This window comes from Aulonocara stuartgranti, assembly GCF_965226115.1.
Source record: "Aulonocara stuartgranti genome assembly, chromosome: 23".
Lineage (NCBI taxonomy): Eukaryota > Metazoa > Chordata > Actinopteri > Cichliformes > Cichlidae > Aulonocara > Aulonocara stuartgranti.
In genome coordinates, this window is record NC_138958.1 from 37,115,901 (window position 1) to 37,123,250 (window position 7,350).

At 36.9% G+C, this 7,350-nt stretch overlaps 1 long non-coding RNA gene across 1 annotated transcript; it reads right to left on the bottom strand.

Moving 5' to 3' along the window:
* Nucleotides 1-1,337: 1,337 nt before the first annotated feature.
* Nucleotides 1,338-6,993, bottom strand: LOC309701109. The gene is made up of 4 exons (XR_014274869.1): nucleotides 6,152-6,993; nucleotides 5,043-5,231; nucleotides 4,600-4,696; nucleotides 1,338-2,334 (listed from the first exon to the last, which is right to left on the bottom strand). It is a non-coding gene; the product is annotated as an uncharacterized lncRNA (long non-coding RNA).
* Nucleotides 6,994-7,350: the final 357 nt, after the last annotated feature.

Below are 7,350 nucleotides of genomic sequence, written 5' to 3' on the forward strand. Positions count from 1 at the left end.
ATATAATATTCACAATACTTAGTGAAATTGGGCCTCTGTGCTTCTCTCCCAAAAAGTGATGAAAGGACAGAAACACAAACTGTAGATTAAAAACTGCTTTGTGTAGACTTTTCAGCAGGCATGCAAAAAATGCAACCTTAATTTGAAGAGTTTTAGTCACAAACCAAACAAACAAAATACAGCACAGCCTCCAAAAAGCTGAATGTTGGCTGCTTTCTTCTTTCAGTTTTGAACCAAACTGACTGCTCCTTGTGGCCAAATGTTAAAACACTGTCTGCTCGTCTCCATTTAAACCCATATAGGATTAAAGCAAAGGGGATTCTCTCTTCTGACTATTCCTCTAATCTCCTTAACAATATGTTGCTCCTCTCTATGTTGCTTCTCTCTCACTGAAATTGCAAACTAGATGACTCAACCTTGCAAATGTGTCAGTGTTTGTGGTGTAGATGAATTTTGAATAGACCAAAATGCCTTCCGCTTAATACTTTACCACAAAATGATTGATAAAATTTACTAAATACCTAATTGACTTTCATTCCACAGCTTTTCTAATAAAATAGTGTTAGCTATACATTAAATATAGGTTATATTTAACTCTATTTATATATTATAAATACAACCCTGTACACTCTAATAAGTAAAACATTGGTTCAAATAAAAAAAAACATGTTAACGTTTTCCACTAGAATTTTTGAGTTAAGCCAACTTCTGGCAGAATAACATTAATTCAAAGCAATATTTTTGAGTATGGTGAAGTAGCTTTTTTGGCCACAATTAAAAACATTCTTAAGTAAAATTAACTTAATAATTTTTGACTAGAACACAAAAATTTAAGTTGATCCAACGTGAATTTTATGTATAGTGAAGTTACTTTTTGGCCACAAAAAAAAAACACATTCTGAGTAACATGAACTTAATAATTGTCAACAAATACACAGGAATTTAAGTTGATCCAAGATTATATTTATGTATGGTGAAGTAACTTTTTGATCAAAATAAAACACATTTATAATTAAAATGAACTTAACTGTCGGCATAAATAGTATTTATGTTGGTCAAATATGATATTTTGGTTACAGTGTAGTAATTTTTTGGTCCCACAGGAGATTCTATAAGGGTATTTACCTGTTTCCCAGCAGGCTAATTCGCTCCAAAATACAACCTTGATCATTTGGCTGTGTCTTATAACCATGACTACCGCGTAGGCAGGCTCATGCATGGTGGTGCCTGCCCACAAAGAAGTCAAGGTTCTAAGACCTTAGAAACTTGTCGATCACTTTTTTTCCCCAAACGAACGTCAGCCTTAACATGGGCTGTGTGTGCGCTTGTGTCATGACCTTCAGAAAAAAGAAATGGATGTTGTGTGTATTTGTTTGAATGCGGCAGATGTGATGCCAAATACCTGGACATCAGCTAACGGACTCGTACCTGGTGCTCAGAAAGAATAGAAATTCAGACAGATGTATTCAAATGAGTTAGACCCATTTAATTACAATAACAAACATCACAATTCTTTAACGTGCATGCGAAGTGCAAGATTTGTGGGCTTCAGTTTCCTAGAACACAAATTGCCCGCTGAAACTTAAGGAACTGTGTATTAAAATTGTAATAAAACCTACTACTTGAATCCTCTTTTTTTTACTTTAACATGTGACAGTGAATCAAAACAAAAGATGACAGGCTGCTATACATTAAATGCACTAATTTAAACATAAAATGAGCAAAGCTTCTTTCATTCAACTTTGTCAGCACTCTTACAAAGTATTCTTGATTCTCTTCCATATTTGACTTTTCACCCTCAAGATTAAGGCCAGCTAAAGAGGGCATTACACAAACTTTAAAACACACCAATACCCTCAGAACACAGGTCATGGAAGAAATTAAACGCATTCCTTAAAAATGTGCAAATAACAGCATTTAAGACACAGCAAACCATTAACTCAGAAGACTTAAGAACAGCGCTTTAAAATTTAGTAAAACACAATGAAGTAGTGCCAGAAATGCAGGAATAAGGTTTTTGTGAAACTCACTCACGAATGGTCTATCAAGTCTGCTCTAGAAAATACCAAACTAAAGATTCATTACTTTAGAGCTGGCTTTTTGTCCATCAAGCTCAAGGCATAGCTTTTGAAATACCTCAAAGGTAAATTTCAGCTGCTTGGGATAGGTAAGGTTCAGAGCGTAGATTACTCCCATCATCAAAGCACAGGATCTGGCAACATCAATCCTCTCCAGGATCTTGGATCCCTCAACGATGATGGTTGGAGGCCCATCACCAATGATAGCAATCTTCATGATTTGCATTGCAAGGTCTGCGTTGAGCTCCTCCTCATCCTTGTAGGAGAAATTAAATGTTAGGATGTATAAAATACATAGCTCAAGCACTTCAGGATGACGTGCATAAGGGAATGAACTACTACAGGTAGGAAAATAAGCTAAAACAGGTTGTCTTTTGTGTTTTTCAGTGATTTTACTTTGTCATTCTGTAATTTTTAAAAGCTAAATTAAACCATAATCCAACGTTTAAAATAAAAAATGTCTTGTTTTTCACAGTTTTGTTTTTCCACTTTGAAAAGAAAATCTAATAAATCATTTTTAAGGGTTATTCCACTTCTAAGTGAAATTTTATCTATTGCCATATTGCCACAGTTAGAAAGTGAGAAACAAGCCTTTTGTAAACAGCACACTAATTCTCCTGATCCGGAAGCAATCCATTTGCTTTAGCAGAGCACAAACAATGGAAGTGAATAGCAGGTGCTAGCATGTTGTGTGCAAAAGTGATTAAAATGACTAACAAAAATGAAAACAGTAATGAAAACAAATATTTCTTGGGAGCTCAGTAATCATGTTCACGGCAAATGAAAAGTGCAAAAGTAACACGGAAGATTTGCAGAAGCTGATTTAGACTTGAGACTACATTGCAGTTACGACAAACACCGCTGTAAACATCCACTGCATGGTGCATGGATATAACGCAACAGTTGGAAAAGCCTCCAGCTTCCATAAACAAACACACACAGCCACTACTATACAAGCATGGTAAGCTGCAGTAACAATGGATGGGTCTTTGATTTGTTGAAGAAATATTGCACAAATAGCATGTTGGTTTATAGACACTGGTCGGCAGTGGCTTCAACTGCTGTGTTATAACCATGTGGAGGCTTACAGCAGTGCTTTGTCGTAATGTAGTCCCAAGTCTAAATCGGCTCCTGAAAATCCTTCATGTCAATTCATACTTTTCATTTGCAGTCAGCATGATTGTTGAGCTCCCCAGGAATACTTGGTATCATTATTGAGTGATTTTAATCACTTTTGCACACAAAATGCTAGTACCTGCCATTCACTTCCATTGTTTATGCTCTGCTAAAGCTGCTGCCAGATCAGGAAAATGACTGCGCTGGCTACAAAATTTTTTATCCTGTGTGTTTATGTTGCACCTTATCACGGAAACAGGTTTCTATTCAGCAAATTATGTTCAATGACAATGGCAATAAACATCTTCAGATTGTAATTCTGAAATGCTTTTTTCTCACTTATACATGGCAATAGACATATCTTCACTTAGGGTTGGAATGTCCCTTAACTCATTCAGTGCCAGCCACTCTCAGATTTCATACTCCCCTCAGTGCCAGAGATATTTAGCTTTTTCACTGATTTTGAAGGCTCACAGAATATTTTGTTCTATGACTATGTGAATTCTGAAACCACCATGACAAAAATGAGTCTCTCTTCTTTCAGCAGCAAAAAAAAATGTTTCTACCTCTGTTATTTAGAAATCTGCAGTAGAAAAGAGAAACTTTCATGACAAAACACCTGTTTCTGGATCAAAAGCGCTTTGTGTAAATAGGTTTTTCTAGCAGATCAGTGACTTTGATGTAAATATTTCGTGTTTCAATGATTCATGCAACATCTCAACTATGTTTTACTACTATGAAGTAAAAAAATCACCTGTAAAAATGTACTTTTGGCAGATTATTTTTTGTATAAAAATAGTTGTTTATAGACAATTTCAACATTTGAAAAATATATAAGAAAAAAGCGACTGATTTATGATTCAGAGAGTCTGTGTGTGTGTGTTACTCCCGCACAAGTGAGTGCGCGACTTAGTCTGTTCACCCCCCACCCGGCCATCGGTTCGTCTATCAACAATTTCTGTGCGTTTTATGCAGCAAATCGTTCATTATTCTGGTCCCTGCTGCCTTCAGAAGTTTCTAACAGGAGATACTGGTCAGATAAATCCGGTTCATGTTCACTGGAATCGCTAGAAAAACCATGACGTCAGGCTGCAGACACCTCAAGCTCGAAATGACGAGCTGGATCAAAAATCGCGCCACAATACTCGTTCTCAGTAGAGCCGACTGTCACGCTGGTGGGATTTTATCCATGTAATCAACTCCACCACCTTCTCAATTCAATAAAAAGCTCAAGAGGCGTCTATGGCACTGAGCGTTCGGATTCATTTTGACGTCTAAAGACGTCTATGGCACTGAATGACTTAAATACTCAACCCTGAACAGAAAATCCAATGAACAAAACACAAAGACCCAACAGAGACATGCATTCAAAACTAAACAAAAAATTAAAAACCAACTCAAGTACTTGCGCTGTATTGTTTGAAAAGATCCTCCTCCTTCTCTCCAAGATAGACTATGAGGCAGCGAACAGCAATTTCTCTGCGCTTTTCAACTGTGTTGTCCTGATTGATAGAAAAAAATAGAAGGTGTTCAAAATACTCTTTTTCAGTGGAAAATGTGCCCACATTACAGAACTGGCAACAGAAACTGAGTATTTCAGAGGTTCTCATTGTTGAGTGAGTTGAGTGTTTCCTTGATCTGTGTGATTTTTGGCTACCCCATGACTTAAATGAACAAAAACAATCTAGGTAAGGACATGGCAGAGGCTGTACACTGGGGATATGGCGTAACCTATAATGTTTCATCAGCTCTTCCTTAGTGGAGGTTGCAAATTTACAGATTTTGCAAGGCCAATCCATACTTCATGATTCTGAATTACTCAATTCAAGCTTACTTGTTAAAGCTTACTTCAGAAGGTCCCTTGGTATTTGATACCAGGAGAAGATGATGGTTTGAGCCTTTGTCCTGGCAAGAAACACAGCAAAGTAACTGAATATTTCGGTGAGATTCCCACTTTCTTTAGAAGGCTGACCACGTCTTAACTGGAACCCCTAGATCTGCAACGCCAGGACAGTGTATAACACCAGAAAGTTGTGCCTGCACAAAAATACAAAAGATGGTATTTTCAACTTCACCTGTGAGTCTTCAATACAGTGAATAAGTTTCACCTGTCAAAGCTGTGTGAGCTAGAACCAAACATTCAAAACTACATAGACCTGAATACACTGGGTGCTGGAAGGCCTAACGTGGCTTTCCATAGATCAAATATACATAGAGGTGACAAGGACTGGGCCAGTCTGTTGGAGCGTGTATCCCCAACGACCGCGATCTTGGAGGGGTCTCCACTCGCCCCCAGTGCATGTATTTCTACTGAGGAATGTGTTAACTCAAAAAATAAATAAATAAATAAATAAAATAAAATTATATATATATATATATATATATATATATATATATATATATATAGTTTTTTTTTTTATCAACAAAAGCAAACATAAGGTGTGGCATGACAGGACAGAATCATTTCTGACAGTAAATACGAAAAAAAACCCAAACTTTTTTATACACAAGCTACAATGTCAATAATCCCACTTGATCTGTTTTCATTTCATTCTCCAAAACCAAATTGGAATCAATGCTGAGTCAGCAGCTATGGTCATTTTTGTGCACCCTAGTGTTGCAAAAACTGGCATACTACTGAAACCATATGTGGGATTATTGACCTTTCTTGCCTTATCTGTTTGGAAAAATATTTAAACATTTTCCTTATTTACCATGGGTGAATACATTCCTCAGTAGAAAAAATGCACTGGTGGCGAATGGGGACCCAACCAAGATGGCGGCCCGCTATTGATTTTTTTCTTACTTTCAACCTTTATTGAGGCATATCAATGTTACAGCCAGTGCCAATGCACGTCGCCTCTACGTCTCTACAAAACACGGAAAGTACCCAAAAATTAGGGACAGCTAACTAGCCTACCATATGCGGCACAGTGCACTTAAGTCTGGTCTTTTACCTGTGAAAATAGGCCGAGCAGCCGGTGAAGAACCGCTCTTAGCGGTCAACAGACACACCGGACTAATGGCGACCGCACTTCCTGCGCAGAAGCCAATGGGGTTGAACTTCACCCCGTAACGTTACGAAAATTTAGAAGCGTTTCTTAACAATTACTAACATAAAATGCTTCCCTTCAAAAAATAAATTTCACATTTCAAAAATAAAATCACAGTGAACACAACTTAGCTTGGCTAGCTACGTTAGCATAGTAGTTTGCGCCGGGGCGAACAACGTCCGCTATCTTTTAAAAATTATAAGACAATTACAGTGGTCTGCATTAGAGTAACGTCAGTGTTAAATTTTCCAAAAAGAGCCCAACAATTTATGCTATCGCGGAATTAGCTGCTGTGTGTATATTAAAACACACAAACGCGGGGGCAAGCTAAGATGTATGTTATGTATGTTACGTCGTTGTTTTAAAGTAAACTAACAAAATCCAGAGCGACTGCAGATATGTGTAATTTCGCATAAAATTACTCACCGTTCGCGACGAACACAGCTCTTGATAAACCTTGAACACGTGCTGTTGAATATGTCCGCTTGTGTAGAAGAAGGGAACTATGAGCTGTTTACACGTCATCAAGTTGTATTTTACATCGACAGAACTTAAAATTATATTGTTTTTTGATTAAAAGAAGATTTTAAATTCAGACAAATCACGATTATATATTGAGTAAAGAGGCATAATTTATGTGTCACCCGAACTCAATAAAATAAAAATTTTAATTAGGAAGTCTAACAGTATTTATGAACTTGATTTTTCATTTCACAACAACATATATATGTAAGTAATGACTAAAGATCCCATTAATTACTTTTTAGAGTGTATGTGGCAAACACGAAATTAACTTTGGAGCATTCTAAACCATATTTATGGCTTGGCATAAAGAACTTTTGGAATTGTGAATTTTATTTATTTATTTATTTTTTAATGAATATTCCTGGAGGTTGGGAGGTGTACCAACAAGGGAGCTATGTTTATACACCTCTCTGCATTGAATCATTACTTATTATTACTCTCTGGCTCTCTTCCTCATCGTTTTTTTTGTTCTTTGTCTAACTGTCTAACCTCCTTGAGCATGGTTCTTCTGGAGGTTTCTTGCTGTTAAAAGGGAGTTTTTCTTCCCACTGTCCCAGAGTGCTTGCTCATAGGCGAAC